An 18,344-nucleotide genomic window follows, 5' to 3' on the forward strand; every position below is an offset into this window, starting at 1 on the left:
GTATTGTATGTGAATGAAACCATTTAATCCTGATGAAGCACTGGTATGGTGTGAAAGCCTGCATTTTGTTTTTTATTAAACTCTGGGAGTTTAACTGAGCCTTTGGTGTTTTTATTTTATAGCAATGAAATGCAGCATTTATTTGCTCTAAAAATAAATAATATTGCACCCCTGTTGAAGCAAAACATGACTGTGGTGTGATTAGTGCCCCGGAGGTAGATGTTCCACTTAAACTGACTAAGCAAGTCAAGTTACTTCATTACTGCCAAAGAGATGACACCTTGCACTGAATTTAAATGTAGGCAAAAAGCCCCTGGCACTCAGTCAGATCTGTGGTTTTCCATTAACATAATGCATTTTTTATGAAGCTTTAATGACTGGCTTTACTAACTGACTATAATCTGACTTCAGCAATTTACCAGAACATCAAAAATTTTATGAAGTACATCAGGTCCAAGGTATGAGACAAAATCAGAGATATTCTGCAGAAGTCTAGACAGTTAAAAGAAACTGTGACGCATGTATTATTATTTTTTAAGGATGCTACTATTGATTATCCAGATATTATTGGAAATATTCCTTATTTTGTGATTTATGTGTTGTAACTTAGAATACTTTAATGGGTGACTACTTGTTTGGAATACTATTACATAGCCAACAAATGTTGTGGTTATAATTGCTAGGTGGAGGTTGGGGTTGGCTGGATGAAAGTAACTGTCTATGTTGTCATTTTTTTTTTCAGTTTAAGTAGTCACCATCTGGCTTTGTAGGACTGATGTGCATTATTGAGAAATAACATGGACTTCTTAACATGGACTTCTTAAATGGACATCTGATATGCACAGACAGGGTAGGTATAATTGCTTTGGATGTCTGTGTAGGAAAAGGAATAGCTGTCTGAGAATTGTTTGCTTATTATTTTAGCATTGCAGGACTAGTATGACTTGTGTGATGCAACTTGGAACATTTTAATGCGTAGCACCTGTTTGTTTAACATAAAGGTGTAATGCAGTATATAGCCATCCTCTTTTATCACAACCCAAAAATCTGAATTGTATATAGAACTGGTTGTATCTGCTTGGTGGGCTTTGTCTGGATGGACATAACTGACTCTCTTGGCAATTTCTCAGTTTAAACATTCATCTCTCAAAAATAAACTAAAATAAAATTAAATAAAAAAATAAGGGATAAAATGCATCACTTAATGCCCAGACCTTCAGAGTTGGAGAACTGGTGGCCCCCACACACTAAGGCTGTATACGTAAATTGTGACACAGGCTTAGTAGTGGCCTCTGTCCTGAACACCACCTTGTCTAAGACCAGCCCTGCTCAGATATGCATACATAAGTGTGCTATAGCTTGTGTGGGGAGCCAGGGATGGTGTCATTATTTCTTTAACTTTCCTCCCAAACCTCAGAAGTCTTTATCTTTTGTTGGGCTACGGAGAATGTGGTCATTATTTCTGTACCTTTCCACACAAACTTCACAGGGATACTTAAAGTGTTACTAAGCTTCTAAAGGAGCAGTGTACTGTCTAAAAGTAACAAACTGGAAACATTGCTGTAACAATTTTTTTCACTTTCCTTACAATCAGACATCAGATGCATATACAGATGGCTATCTTTTGGGGGAGAGTAAAGAAACATTTATATATATATATATATATATATATATATATATATATATATATATATATATATATATATATATATATATACACCTTACAGTAAATATGTTCTGTTTTTTTTCAGTTTTGTTCAAGTTTGACATTGGACAGGTACACAGATTGTGGCTGTTATTTGTGGGTAGGGGTGAATGAAACATCCTGTGTATGCATATGACAACAGCAACTTGATATATATGACTGTGGCCATCTGTCCCATTAATTTTTATCCTAATTTAGCTCCAGGGAGGGATACACCAAGAGAGACTACATTTTTGAAGTGGTGTAGGGTGGCAGCTACTATTTCCAAACACAATTTTTGTATCATCACAAGCATTTGTCTTTTTTGTGTATTATACACTGCTATTTGGTCAGCATTGGGAATAAAACTTTGGATACAGCTAATTTCTTTTGAAATAAAAAAGTAAGATTGATTTTTTCCTTATGCTTAACTTTTGTTCTGGTCACATTGGATCAAAAGGTTGGAAAAAAGTTATAAAATGCACCTCAGGGCATCTATACCCTCATGTTGTCAGAGTCCATAGTGGCCCCTAGACCCACATCTGAATTTATTTACTGCACTGTAGTCTTTGTCAGCTAGGATTTGTTAAAAGGATATAGGAAAAAGAGTTGAAGAGCAAGACAGAATTTATTTACAGCCCATCATTGAATGAAAAGGCTTTTATAAAAGGCACTTCAGAGCATCAACAGTCCCATGGCTTCTGGGGAATTTGCATTCCCCAGACCCCTGCTTAATGCAGTAATTTCTATCAGTTATTACAGCATAGTCTTGCTCAGTTAGGGTGTGTTGAAATAATTCTGGGAAAAACAAAATTGAAGAGCAAAGACTGAATAACATCTCTTAAACAAGATTTTTTGATTAGACCATCACTGGATCTAACCATTGTTTAAAAAAACTGTAAAATGTACCTCAGAAGCCTTTAGAATCGCTATGGCCAGACCTCTGGCTTAATGCAATTGTTTCCTCCACAGTTATCAGGGTGCAGTCTTTCAGAGTTAAAATATGTTGAATGAATAAATGCATGCATTAAAAAATTGAAGAGTAAGAAAAACTGAGAATAAGGAAGAAAAAAGTAATCTGGATAGTATAGGTAAGGCAGGTTGGGTGGAAGCTGGGGGAACTTGGTTATGGATCAGTGCCAGGGAGTAATGAGCAGCAGGGGGAGGTGCCACTGAGCCCCTTTGCAAAGGGCAAAAGTTCACCTAAGGATGTCTCTTGCTCAGGAGGGGGAGAGTTTTAAGTCAAGGTAGAACTTTAGAAATGTAGTAATGTTGGAGTGAACACTAATATTTAAAAATAAAGAAAACATACATATAATCTATAATGCATGAAAATGAAAAAAAATATTAATATGGATTTGGCATTCAACATGATTATGAAAGGAGTATTGTTGAGTGAACAGGAAGCCAAAGTACCTTTGCACAATTATGCAAGAGAGATAGGGATACCAGCAGGATTTATGATGATGAATTTCTGAGCTACCTTGAGTATGTGTTGTGTACTAAACAATATCCAAGAACTTTTGTGAGTATGATAATCAGGTTATTTTTATAAAGCTAGCTCCAGATAGAAATTACATCAGACTGAAGTTCTTTTTGTATCTCGGAGGCAGACCTAGAACAGACAGCTGGTGTAGGGGAGGTCCCAAGGACAATCCTTTAGAAAGAGTAAAAACAACAAAGGACTGCAAACAGAGCCTTGTGGAACATCTTTGTCATATGATCCTTTAATATCAGCATTGTCGGTCTCTCCCTTTTTAATTTCTCCATATTTTTTGGGTTTCTAATACCATGACGGGAATGGACCCCATGCCTAAGTCAAAGTATAATTAAAGTTCATGAAATTAGTATTGTTTCATTCTATGATGTCAGCCAAAAGTGCTCTTAAAAGCACTCGCAATGTGCCCAGGAATGACTCTTTCTGCGGTTCGTACAAAATTACATGCATTGGTAACATGTCTAAATATGATTGTAGACTGTTCTTTATAAGAACCATTGCTCCTACTACTATTGGAACTATCTGGGTATCTTTATTTCACATTGCTCTCATTTCTGCTTGCAAATCCTGATATTTTATAACTTTGTGTCTCTCTATACACAGGACACTGTAGTCACTGGTTGTGGCAATTTCAATAATCAATGCTACTTTTCTCTTCTTTTCCTGGATCACTATATCTGGTTTTCTAGCATCTGTCTTTTAAACTCTTGGCAATGGGTGATCCCATGTGATGTAGACCATAATTTTTTATGATGCTTTGTGGCTCATATTTCCAGTGTTTTTCAGCCACTTCAGTAATATAATGTTTGCACAATCCCCAGTGCAACAGTCTCGCCACATTATTATGCCTTTCAGTATACAGACTATCTGCCATTAGTATGTCACAACCAGTAATGAGGTGTGCAACTGTTTCCAATTCTGTTTTACAAAACCTACATTTGTCTGCTTCTCCCACATGTTCACTGAACTTTGTAAACCAACATGTACGTAGCCCACTATCTTGGGCCACCAATATTAACCTTTCATCGCTTGGTTTTAATTCACCTCTCCTTAACCATTCCTGCATTTGTTCCTGATCAACATGAGGTTCTTCCAGAAGTTTTCTATACTTGCAACTATATTTATGTGTTTTCACATTTCTTGCCTTCTCACCTGGTCCTTCACCTTATAGTCTTTCTTTTGTTTTTTGGCACATTCAGTTACTGCCTGATTTTTATCTACTTCTGGTTTGATTTCCATTCTTGTTTGATGCTGTTATACTTGTACTAGACTAAGCAGAGAAGTCATCTGAAATTTATACTCCTCATGTTTCAAAACTTTCACTACGTTTGGGTCTTGTGAAGTCAGCAGATATATGTGGAGTTCCATGACTGCAGATCTATATAGGTAATCAATTTCAAGGAGGCCCATCCCTCCTTCAGAACAGGGAATATATAATCTTGATATACACTGATTTTTATAAATCATTTGGTGAGCATGAAGCACCCTTCTTGTGTTAATATCCAATCTATCCAACACATTTTGGAGTAATGAATCACTCCAAAACTGTAAGTTAGGACAGGAAGAGCAAATTGGTTTATAGACTGCATTTTGTTCCTAGATGTCAATGCTGTTTTCAGGATTAATTTAAGTCTTTTGAGTTATTCCTTAATAAGTTTTGTTCACATTTGTTCATGTTTTATTGCTGATCCATCCTCAGTTCCCAAATATTTATACACTCTCTCTTCCTCAAGTTCTTTTATATCACATTCTCATCCCAAACTGATGTTTTCTTGGTCCTGCAGTTTTCCTGCTTTAAAGGTTGCTTTTGCACATTTATCAAGACCAAATGACATTCTTATATCATCTGAAAAAGTTTTGACAGCTTGCAGTTGTGCTTTCAGTTCCTCATCTGATGTGCTATACAGTTTCAAATCATCAGTAAAGAGAAGATGAGAAGTTGTTAGACTTTGTTGTTTTCTAGGAACCAAATTATAGCCATGGCTTAAGCTGTCAAGTAAACAGCTTAATGGGTTAAGGGCAAGGCAGAATAAAAATGGTGACAGACAGTCACCCTGGAATATCCCCCTTTGAATTTTTATCCCTGGGATAATAATTTGTCCTTTATCATGACTTAAATGCAAAGTGGTCTGCCACTGTTTCATGGTCACTGTAATGTAGCCGATCAGTGTAGCATGCATCTTATACATTTTTAAGCACTCTTTTATCCACGAATGTGAAATACTATCAAATGCTTTTTTGTAATCAATCCATGCCATACTTAGATTCTTACCCTTTTTACAGTTCTCTACTATGACTTTATTTAACAACAAATTATCCTTTGTTCCATATGACTTTCTTTTATTACCCTTTTGTTCTACTGCCATAATACAGTTTTCTTCTAAATGACTATAAGCTCTGTCAGCATCAATTCCCGTGTACAGTTTATACGTTGTTGGAAGACAAGTTATTGGTCTGTAATTTTTGGAACAGCTTGCAGGTTCACTCTTAAGTAGGAACATTGTTTTTCCTGTTGTTAGCCAGGTTGATGTCCATTCAGGGTGTGAATATAAATAGTTCTTACTCATGGCTAAATCTTCGTGCAAAGATGTTAGTACTTTTAACCAAAAGTTAGGTACTGCATCTTGGCCTGGGGTTTTCCTATTAGAGGCTTTTCTTAACTTTGTTTTAATCTCTCTGGCTGTTACTTCATCCCATTTCATATCCTGTACCTTTAAACTTCTTATTTTTTTTTTTTACTTCTTTTATCCATTTAGCATCTTTTTTATATTCCACAGGATCTTCATAGATACTTCTCCAAAATGCATATATTCCTTCTTTTTTGGCAGTCTTTCAACTCCTCTTACCTTGTTTCCCAATTCTCTATAAAACTTTTTTTGGGTCATCAATAAATTGCTTATTTTGTACTTTTCCTTTATATTTATCTGCGTATCTTCTAAGTTTTCCTACCTGTGCTGAAATTTTTAGTTTATTTGCGATAGTGCATGATAGATTCAGGTCTGTTCTAGCTAATATTGTGCATTGCTTTTATCACATCTATCTTTCTGAGTATTTTTGTTGATCTGTTCCCTCTTCTATACTCTTCTAATAGTGACACTTCTTGTCTTAGTTGCTTTATGGTTTTCTCCATTTGATACTTCCATGATGGTATTCGATTTCTCCCCTTCCTTTCCCTCACTACCCTGTGTTCTTGTGGTAGAACTTTATCAGGAATTAATTTAGCTGCACAGTAATATATCCTGTTTACTTCTGTTATATCACATAAATCTCTAGGAAATGTCCTAATTATAATTACCGTGTTCATTTGCTTTATCAAACTTCTGACTTTTGGGGTTTTATTGACCTTCCGCAGTCTATTTCTTTCTTTGATTTTAATATGTCTATGTCTATTAAGTCAAGCAACTCCTCTCTTAGCTTGGTTTCTTCTAAACTGAGAGCGCATTTTTTTTCCCATTTCCTGTGGGCATTCTATAGAAAGTTCTATTAAATTTTCCTGTGGCACATTCTCTTCAGTTTCATCCTGTGCCATCCGTTGCTCTGTCATATGAGAACTCACTGGCCTGTCACTCCACAACATTGACTGCATCAGAGTTTCCACAGTTCCCTGTTCCTTCCCTTGCTACCTAGCTTCAAGTGAATGTTTATACTGGTTTCCTGTGGAAGGCTCCAAAATATCTTGATATGGTGCCTGACCAATTGCTTTCTGTTCCACTTGTTTCCCCTTAGTTTGGATATCAACTGCTGTATCCTGGTGTGGTGCTTTCTGCATTAGATTTTCTACACTGAATCCTTCACTTTGCAGGTGCTCTATAACCTCAATTTCTATTTATTTGACTTCTCCATTGCTAATCTCCTTTTCTGCCTTTCCTTTTTGTCTTCTTATTTTTTGTATTGTAAAAGTTTACATATCCAGATTCCTTTGCCTATATTTCTCTTCTAATATCTTTGGTGCTGCTCTTTTTGCATTGGTTACTTTTGCTTTCGCATTTGCATAAATATTACACCATATTAAATCTCTTTTTCTTTCCCATGTCCATATTTCTTCTTCAGATGTCTCCTGATCTTCCTGCTTCTCCTTACTTTGAGGACTCATTCCATTGTGCTGTAGAGTAATCTGTGTTAGACCTTCTACATGAAATCCTTCACTTTGCAGGCACTCCATAACTTCAACTTCTATTTTTTTACCTTCTACTTTACTAAATTTCTTTTCTACATTCCATCTTTGTGATATTATTTTTCTTATTGTGAAATATTCCATCTGTATGCCTTTCCCTGTATTTCTCTTCAAATATCTTTGGGGCTGCCTTCTTTATATTGATTAAGTTGGCTATCTCCTTTGCATAAATATTGCACCATATCAAATCTCTCTTTCTCTCCCATATTTCTTTTTTATACTTATTAAAAATATCTAGGTTTTGTTGTTTACATTTTTGCACTTCCTCAGATGCTTCTTTTTCCAAACAGATCAAAGCTGCTTGGTCTGTCTACGGTTTTTCAAAAAGTTGTTGCATTAATGAACACAAAATTGTATTTGAAGCTTCTGACAGTTTTTCCTGTGGAAGTATTTTTCTTTCCTCTAATTTATCTCTTAATCTTTTTGTATATCCTGTGTCTGGAAATTCTGGGCTTTATGCATAATAGTAAAAATACATAATTTCTTTCTTATCCTCAATAGTCCACTCTATCATCTTTATGGCTCTTCGTTGGCCTATCAGTTTTTGTGATTTTTGTGGACTGCTACTTCCTTCTACAACAGGGGGGGCATCCTCCCCCCTGGGTCAGGCCTAGCCCCATTGTAGGAATGTTTCCATATTTTGAGGATTCTACACTGCCATTTTTTTTTCAGTCCTGGCAACAGTGCGCCTACCAGGATTGGGCACTTTTTTATCGTGGGCCTTGTGCACCCACCTATATTTTTTTGTTTTTGACTTACTTCTGTCCATGATATAGTGTCACCCTAGTGAGATTTTGTGAAAAACAAGGTCTACCTCATGAAGGTACTCACCAAGACTTGAGGATTAATTCAGTTTCAGCACTACTACTTTCTTTTGCTTGCTGACTTTTCATCTCTCCATTAGGACCCATGAGAGTGAATGAATGATTTAAAATATAGTTTTTAAACCACTGCAGAACATCAGGAGAGATTATTATCTCATCATGATTCTGAATTAGAAAGGAGTGACTGACTGTATAAAATGCTTTACTGAGAACTAGGAAAATGGCTACAGAGAATTTACCTTGCTTCATGTTGGAGAATATTTGATTTTTAAGAGACAGACAGAATGGATGTGATTGTGCTGTAGTTAGGGAGGAAACTATGTTGTCTCTGACTGAGAATAGTATACTTGGAGATGCAGTCAAGTAAGTGATTGTAAATATTTTTTCAAGGATCTTAATAAAAGGACAAAGGTTAGATATAGACCAAAAGTCATTGGCAGAGGCAGGGATGTTGACTTTAGGTTGAAATATAACAAAGGCACACTTAAAGCTGTAGAGAAAAATACAGATGAAGAGAGTTGGGGTAAAGATAAAGGCAATGCGTTTACTGAGTACTTTGCATCCAAGCGTATATGTACATCAGGATGAATGGAATGGAAGAAGGGTTGACAGGATGAATTGATCTTCTCTAGTAGTTTCTCAACCAGTTTTTGTAATTATCTTAAAAAGAAAGAGGGGTTACAGCAAGAATGTGTGTAAGGGAAGGAATGGTGAAGGCTGGTTTAGTAGGGAAATAGGATTGTTATTATTAAGTGGGGAACAGAAGTTACTTCTTATTTCAGAGAGTAGAGACACAAGTAGTTTGGAGGCAGAACTGAAGTTTGGAAAGAAACTTGAAGTAGCCAGAGTTTTTAGAGCCTATTGTCATCCTTTGAATTTTCCTGCAAAACTCAGCTTTAACCTTACTAGTTGCTAATCTTGTCTCTTTTCTCAAACAGATGTATTTGTTGTGTTTGTCAAAATCAGAATGGTGTGGGTTTGTTCCAGTCAACTCAGAAGTTGTCCACAAGTTTGATAAGTTGTTTGAAATTGTCGGCAATCCAAAGGGAAAATGTGCCATGTTTTTATTTTTAGTTTTGTGTGGGATGAGACATCTTGAATGAGAGTAAGAATGTTTTAATAGGTTGGAAGACCAAAAGCAGGATTAGTGTAGGAGTACAGAGGATCACAATGGGTATTGAGAAGTTCAGGAATGAGAATGGCAGCAGAGTTGTCTAGGATGGTTCTGGTGTGGATGATTTCAGGCTTTTTCACTTTTTAGAGTCCATGTGGTAAAAAAGGGACAATGGTCATTGAGAGAATTAACTTTACTCCGAATATCTATGAGTACTACATCTAGAAAAGTAATTTTGGAAGGGGCATACATAAGGTGAGTCCCAACAAAGATCATCTGTGTGAGACAGAGGGAAGAAGAAACTCTGTTGAGTTTTTTTTTTTTTTAATGGTCCTGACTAATCTAGATTTATGTCACATACTAAGAGCAGTTTGTGGTGTTTTGTATGTTGCAAAATGGTAGAAACTGTGGTTTCAAATAGATTAGAAAAAGAGGGAGGTGGAATATAAACACGAGCATTAAGCAGTTTAATATGTCCAACAAAAAGGACTTGGATAAAGTAGTCAGCTAGGGTCATTTTCCCTGTTAAAATTATTTTGGCTATTAGCATAGGAGTAAGGTTGCCATCATTTTTAATTTATAATGGTATGCTACCTCCTTGATGGGTGGATCACCGATTATCAATAATTATAGTGTAATTGTCAAAAAAATATTGTGGGATATGAGGGCATTCCTCATGGCAGGTTTCTGTGAGGCTTGTAAGTTTAGATGAGTTTAAAGACTAGCATTCCAGTAGGGATAATGTGTTATTGTTAAAATAGCTGAGAGACGATTTGTGGTTAGTCTGGAAAGTTATAGATAAAAGAGGACCTGGGTTGGAATGGTGTCGCCAGCTAGCAACAGTAAGAGACAGAAATAATGAAAGTATACTGCTGGGATTTATTGATAATGTTACATAAACTGAGCCTTTGTAGCAGGTATGTATTAGTCAAAGCAGATTTCTTAGTAAGATGAATTGCTGAAATGTGAAGAGAAGTCATACAAATAAGGGTGTGTATGTGGAGCAGTTTAGTACTGTTAGTAGTGTGAATGGTTTGAGAGGGGAATAGTCTTTATACTGTGGGCAAGAAAAATAGGTTTTCTGATAGACTGGACCTCAGTGTGTGTGTGTGTGTGTGTGTGTGTGTGTGTGTGTGTGTGTGTGTGTGTGTGTGTGTGTGTGTGTGTGTGTGTGTGTGTGTGTGTGTGTGTGTGTGTGTGTGTGTGTGTGTGTGTGTGTGTGTGTGTGTGTGTGTGTGTGTGTGTGTGTGTGTGTGCTCATGCATGTGTGTAGGGGTTTGTCATCTCACTGACAAACATGCATGCTAATGCGGAAATCTGGAGGAAGTAAAGTTAATTGGTTATATTCTCTCCCCCCAGAAATGCAAGTAACCTCCAATTTATGTTTCACTTCAGAGAACTGTTCAGCAATGTAACATTTCACTTTTGAAGGAAAAAGTGAACGCATTAAAAAGATAGCAGTCACCCATGCATTCTTACAGCAGTAGGTGTGATGCAATTAGGTTCTGTGAACAATAGGAAGTGAGGGGTGTTAGTGTGTGCATATATATGGACATATTTATATATATCATCAGGGCCATGAATGGGGCGGCTGCGGTGGTGCAGCGGTTAGCATTGCCACCTCACAGCAAGAGGTTCTCCGGTTTGATCCTCGGCTGGGGTGCCTTCTGTACGGAGTCTGCATGTCCTCCCTGTGGTCACGTGGGTTTCCTCCGAGTATTCCGGTTTCCTCCCACATCCCAAAGACATGCTGTAGGTGGATTGGACACTCTAAATTGGCCCTAGGTGTGAGTGTGTGCATGTGTATGCCTTCTGTGGAACCAGGCCGGCAACTCGACACCGTAAAACTCCACTGCCAATAATGAGCGGACAGGTGATCCACTGTGGTAACCCCTAACCGGGAAAAGCTGAAAGAAGAAGAAGAATCAGGGCCAAGAATGAAGCAGCATAAGTAAGTGTGTGTGTGTGTGTGTGTGTGTGTGTGTGTGTGTGTGTGTGTGTGTGTGTGTGTGTGTGTGTGTGTGTGTGCATATGTGTGTCTCTGTAGAGGAGTGCCTTTGCCAACATGATGCATGAGCCTTTATGGAAAACACTGCTGCAATCAGATCTGACAGTGCTAGTGTTAGCTAGAATGTGATTCAGAGATATGCAAATGAGCTGATAATGCGGTCTATCTCATTCCAGTTATATGTAGCGGTCTCTGACTCACATTTTTTCACCATCATGGTAAGTGACATACCTGAGGTAGGCAGTTATTGTGAGCTTCTTTCTGAATCACAGTTGTAGTCTTTGTTAATTGTGCTAAAGGAATTGTTTCTTGTAAACAGTGATTTGCACCTTTCTCTTTATTGCATGCCATTACACCATATTAGGAACTTTAAGAACTGTGGCAAAAATATATATTACAAAAATATATATCATGCAACCTTAACATTTACTTTGTCCTCTCAGTCTCTGCAAAAGCATTTTGCCTTCTAATGTTTTAATTTGTAGCTAATCCTGAAGAATCTATTTTTTTCAGTTGGCAAATGCATTTAATTAAGCGTGTCAAAGCAAATTTCTCGGTAAACAATAGACCCAGATCTGTAATGAACTGAAAACAGAAACTATTTGTTCTACAATGACAGATAACAGTTAACCATCAAGTGTTAAAAGATTTCAGCAGTTTTCCTAATGACACCTAGTATAATAAAAGACTTACCAATGAGACAGTATTACCCCTTACTAATAAAATTTCCTTATAGTGTTTTTCTCTCATTGCTGTAAACATTCTTATATAAATAATTCCTAATCACCATCTGTAAGGAACTATGGCCCCCATTGATTTTTCAAACTCTGTTGCAGCCTTGTTAAATTTTACAGTTGTTTCACAACTTAAACAAAGGTATCTTGGAATGCAGTTTAGGAGCGTAATACAAAAAATAATAATAATAATTTTATTAGCCTCTGCCAAGGGAAGTGAAGCTTCCAGTAAAATGTAAAATTAAATAATTATTTCAACAATGTTAACCAGCTTCTAAAATGAACTTGTATGTAGTGATCACAACAGTGACAGGTCTCATTTCTCCAACATTTTCAATGAAGCACACAGTCAGTGCATTGAAATACAGTTCTTGTGTATGCTTGCTTTAAAAAGCAAAAATTATTAAAAACACTGCTGGTAGTTACACTGGAATTGTTCAATGTTTTTGTGATAATAAAGGCAAACTACAGTTACCAACAAAAATAATGACTATCTGTATTCAGTAAATGATCATATTGTACTTGTTACAGTGTTAAGGACATGGGGTAACATTGGACAGGAAAATGAAGTTTGATGCCAGTGGAAATATTATACTCAGAAGATATGTTATTGTGAGAGACATACAGTATACAGTCTCCTCAGGGGAAACACAAAGTGTTAGTAACATAGTTTTGGACATTTATAAGTCCACACATCAAATATTGTATATTAACAGCTTTTCCTCATTAAAGAATCAGCATCATATTAACAAAAAGATAAAAAAAAATGGTCAGTATGGAATTCAAGCTACTGTAAATGACTGGTTAAACTTAATCTGCAGTCAACAAGTTAAAGGCTTACTTGAGGTGATCTGACAAAAGGGTACAAGGGTACAAATGTTGACATAATGTGAAGTAGGGGTGACCTTTATGTCCCACTAGCTGGCAACTAAAACAAATCACTTATTTTTTCATGCAGTTCAACAATTATGGCACTTTAATAAAGAAGAATACTTAAACTCTCAGTATAGCAGATATGTGGAATGTGCTGCCGGTTTCAAAAAGGCAAGCTGAGAATTAAAAAAAACAACAGACTGCTGGTTGAGCCCAACGGCATATGAACCCAGTTATTCTAGGATACAAACTCCAAGATGACCTTTTTGAGGTCTTGTACTCTTTCTTCCAGTATATACAACAGGAAATGGAGATACCATTGTCTTTGTGAAAGAAAAAATAATGAAGGTATGATATATTCCTTCACTACAAGAGAATTTGCATGAAGAGAAATATCTGCATACTCAAGATGTACAGAGGAGCTCTTTGCTCACTCGTATGTGCAGAGACATCCATGGAGTAAAAACAGAGGCATTATGCAGTAGAAATATGTATAAAGTGTAATAAACACATTTTAAATGAATCTTTGTGTACCAACCAACCATAGACAAATCTGAATTTACCCATTCCTCTTAATGTACTTATTAGGGCAAGCCCACATTGGTAAACTGCAGTGTCACTGCCAAATCTGTTTCACCCTGCTCAGACAGTGATTATTACATTATTTTATTATTACTTTATTAAGGAGGCTAAGACCACTGGACACACGTAACCCTTTTCAGGGGTGGCCTAGGAGCACTGTCTGGTTAAATGACTTGCTCAGAATCATACAGGAGACAAATTGATGTGAAATGAATTGATTTTGAACCTTTAACTTCAGGAAACAGCTCATTATTGGCTTAGAGCCTTAGTCCTCTGTCATAACAGCCAGACTGTTATTAGTATAAACTTTCCCCCAAAGCATAGGTTCTCTCGAAACTGTAGCCTACAAAGTGCTTAGCTTCCTTGCCTGCAAACAGACAGTTTTCCTTCGTCACATACACTGTTTCTTCCTGTCTGTTTTGTTCTCTTGACATCCACCCCCTTGAAACTGTGAAATAAGTATCGTGTTACAGTGATCTCCTTTAGCTCTATAAGAGCTTTCATTACTTGCTGATTCAATTCTCGCCCAACCAAAGCTGAGTACTGTGTGAGAGCATTTCATAAAGATGAAATAAACAACCAAGAAAAAAAAAACATGCAACACAATCCCAACAAAATAAAACAAAAACTCACGGAATACCAACATAACCTACCCCCCAAAAAAGAACCATTCCCACTTAAACAAAGAACAGAGCTACAAACATGCACAGATAACTTTCTTTGATCTCATTGGCATTCACCGTTTTACAAAAAGCAGACAACTGTTCGCTCAAAAGAGCATTTGGCTAAACAAACTATATCCATTTAGATATAATGTAGATATAGATACAGATATAGGCATGGGGTCTGTTGTATGATGCTTGAAATATATTGCACTATAAGTTTTAGAGATTAATATCTATGTGCTATGAATCACGTTTTCTAATCCTACAGTCAAAGACATGTAACACAAAATCTAGAGTACCATATATTCCATTTATCCATTCTTTTTTTAAGTTAATTGTAAAAGGTTACATTAAATTTGTAAGTGTCTACTAAATAGAGCTCTGCTGGTTTGTGTATGTTTTTTATGAATGGAATGTCTTCCACTGTACTTCTGAGGTACTATTTTAATATTTGTACTTAATCATTAAAAAACATCACATTAATAGGCAAGTGAATGTTATGTGAGGGTTATACTAGGATGTATTTGTTTTATACTTTATATTTTAAGTAATTTGGTCTGTTTTGCTGGTAATGCTGTTTTCAGATTGGACAGTTTTAGTTTATTATTTATTCTTTATATGAATTTTTATTGTAATATGAATGAATCTTATTTATGTGTGCAGTGTCTGAAGGTACATTTTTTTCTTTTATACAGAAATGAATGGGAGATGTGACCTATTTTTTACTGTATTTTTTTTCCTTAAAATGTGTATAGATTTTTGTTAAAATGCAGGTGGGCAAGGATGTTTTTGAGGACATGTGAGTGTCCCTGTATTAGGTGCACACTGTGTGTTTTAATTAATAACACACATAAATAAGTTTAGGGAAAACTCAGTATGGTTGTTGGCACACCACAGATATAAGTCAGCTGTTGATGATGTGCCAAGAGTGTACACTAATGGTGGACCTCAGATAAAGGAGGTAATAAAAACATATCTCTAATACACTGTGTAAATATTTTCATTTATCTACACTTTTATCATGTTATCAAACATTTATGCACATTGTTGGTGCATCTTCATAAGTTATACACATCTTTGGACCATCCACATTTTTTATCTTGATGGTCCCCAGACATAAATAAACTTTACAATAAAAGAAAAAAAAATCTCCAAAAAGTATACAGTGGATCCAAAAACTAATATATTATTGATATTGTCAAAATAGTACTTAAACTTGAAAAATACTATTAGGTCTACTAAAGCAGCCTATGAACGGAGATTAACACCTGCAGCTAAAGACAATTATAAATCCTTTTTCAGCTACTATAGCAAACTAAGGAATAACTATAACAAACTAAGGAACAGTACTGCGGTGGTGGTGCTGCGGTAGAGTTGTCGCCTCACAGTGAGACGCTGTCCTGTTCGATTCTCAGCAAGAACGTCTTCTGTGTGGAGACATGTGTGAATGGGCGTACCTTCGTTGAAGGTTGTGCGTCAGAGCTGGCAACTTGGCACGTAAAAATCTACTGCCAATCATTAGCGGACTGGAGTTCCGCTGTGACAACCCCTAACCGGGAAAAGCCGAAAGACAACAAAATAGCAAACTAAGGAATAACACCCAATATTGCTTAGAATTTATTTAAAACTTTCTACAACAAGCGTCAGTGGTGCAATAGGTAGCACACTCACGTTTGGTGTAAAAAAACTGGGGGTTCTATTCCCACACCAGGAAGATGTATTGCTGATACTGCAGAGCAGCATACACTCCTTAGTGTGTTATCTTTCAGCTGAGATATTAAATCAAGGCTCCATCTGCTTGAGCTGGTAGTAGTTCATGTGGATATAAAATAGAAATCCATACATGAGCTCAATTAGTATACAAACACAAGAGAGATGAAAATCCACTTGGAATTCCCATGTATGAGTAAACACAGAAAGAGTTTTAGTGAACAGTTAAAAATATAAAGCACCACTGGGTTAAATGCTTTTGTCCTTTAGGACTTCATCAGAATACAGTAAAACAGAAGTAAATTAGTTTATATAATTAATTAACCAAGTCATGTGAGCTATAAGAAACAGTCAAAAGAAAACAGTAAGTAAAATGAAAAAAAAAATGTAAACAATTAAAACAATAACGTTTCCATTAGTTTTTAAGAACCAACAGAACAAAAATAAAAAATAAATATATTATTGTATATATATAAGACTAAACAAGAAAAAAACTCATGTATGAGTATAAACATCTGGAAATATAATCAAAACAAGTTCACTGTATATAAAAGCCTTTCATAATCAATAATATATTAATTATGTTTCTATCTACAACTTAGTAGTTGTTCATTAAGCCCAGGGCAACCAAGACATTAAGTTTTATTTGCCACATTGATTCTTTATATTCAGTCAAAGTTTCCAATTGCACCCCCCCCCCCATTCATTAAGAAGGACAATGTCCAGAATACCAAACTTAACGTTTTCAAAATTAACACAGCTTAGTGTATGTTTAAAAAGAGAATTATTAGTATTCTTTTTCAAAATATCATAGTTGTGTTCATATATTCTTTTTCGGAGGGGCCTCTCAGTCTTTCCTATGTAGAAACATGGGCAACTTGAAAAGGGTGCAATATAAGCAACCCCCTTGGTGGCACAATTACTTTTGGCTAAAGATATCCATACATTATTAAAATTATCTATAGTGAGCGACTCATCTTCCAAAATGAAAGAACATTGACTGCATGCTCTACATTCTCATGTACCCGATATTAACTTGTTTTTTTGTAACCAATCTTGTTTTTCAAACAACCCTTTGAGATTTCTTCCAGTCTTATAAATAAAATCTGAGGCTTCACCTACTAATTTATATGTCTTCATCAATTTTAAAGATGTTCTAATTATGCTTAGCAATGTCCTTGATCAATTTAGCATCACTATTATACTTAATAACTAAAGATTTTGAGAAACTGGCAACATCATTTTTTTGCACACGTTACTAATGTGTTGATTCAAGCTCAACAGACACACACTCTCTTTTTGCTTTTTTTTTGTTGTTGTTGTTTGTTTGTTTTTTCAGGGTTTTTTTTTTTTATTTTTTTTGGATGTAAAAGATCCCATGGCACCTATTGAAAAAAGTAGTAGAGGTTTCCCTGTTGCCCTGGCCAAATTTAGTAGTATAAAAGGCACCTTGTGTCTCCCCTGAAAATATGCCACTAGCCTACTGGGACCAAACTGGTCAGGAAAAGGATAATAAATAAATGTATGTATGTATATATATATATATATATATATATATATATATATATATATATATATGTATGTACTTCTATGGAGCCTGGCAGTGATGGTAAATGTATCTATGTATGTACTTTTGTGGAGCCTGGCAGTACACCTAGCTGTTTAATATACAATACTAAGCATGACCTAGCCGAGCAACTTCTCAAAAAGTTTAACATAAGTTTAGTTACAGGTTTTGTCTACCATCTCCAAGAATTATAGACATGTCAATCTGATGAGTCACATCTGCAAAGGTAGGGAACATACTGTAGCTGACTTTATGAACTGTGGTATCAGACATCTCATTAAAACTGACCTGCATCAGTTAGGATTTGTCAGAGAGGATCCATCCTAATGAACTTAGCTCACTTCTTTGAGAGGGTTACACAGGCTGTTGACAATGGTCATACATGGTGCAACTTGACCTGGCTAAGGTGTTTGTCACCATACCTCATACTGACATTCTAAATAAGTTTAATGCCTTAAAAGTAGATCCCTATGTTATAAGATGGATAGCAAACTGGCTAAAAGACAGAACCTACACTTTGATAGTGTCAGATACCTTATTAGAAAGTATGAAAATAACCAGTTGTGTCCCCCATGGTTTAGTGTTGGGACACCTCATCTTCAGCATTCATTTTTCTGATCTCCAGTCTGGAAATCAAGTCCTCTGGCTAACTAAGTCTGCAGATGGCTGCAAACTGGAAATTACTGTCAAATCCCCCTCAGATGCCCTAACCTTTTAACAAGAGCTTACACGTGTAAATAACTGGTATACTGGAAATGAGCTCAAATTAAATGAAAAAAGTGCAACATTATCAGATTTAGTATAAAACTCGTCTTCTCAGTATACAACCACTGGCACCATTGCTAATCAAGCCCCAGTTGCCAGAGGCACACTTAGGGCCCCATGCCCCGTAACCTTGAATCAGTCAGGAG

At 36.1% G+C, this 18,344-nt stretch overlaps 1 protein-coding gene across 1 annotated transcript in view; it reads left to right on the forward strand.

The window, feature by feature from the left end:
* Positions 1 to 742: 742 nt before the first annotated feature.
* Positions 743 to 18,344, forward strand: part of LOC122809186 (free fatty acid receptor 2-like) — a 57,893-nt gene continuing 40,291 nt past the window's right edge. Inside the window, exon 1 of the mRNA XM_044080490.1 lies at positions 743 to 850. The gene's annotated coding sequence lies outside the window, so the exon portion shown is untranslated. The remainder of the gene's footprint in view (positions 851 to 18,344) is intronic.

The sequence above is a fragment of the Protopterus annectens genome, chromosome 8.part0 (assembly GCF_019279795.1).
Source record: "Protopterus annectens isolate FY-2018-M chromosome 8.part0, PAN1.0, whole genome shotgun sequence".
NCBI lineage: Eukaryota > Metazoa > Chordata > Ceratodontiformes > Protopteridae > Protopterus > Protopterus annectens.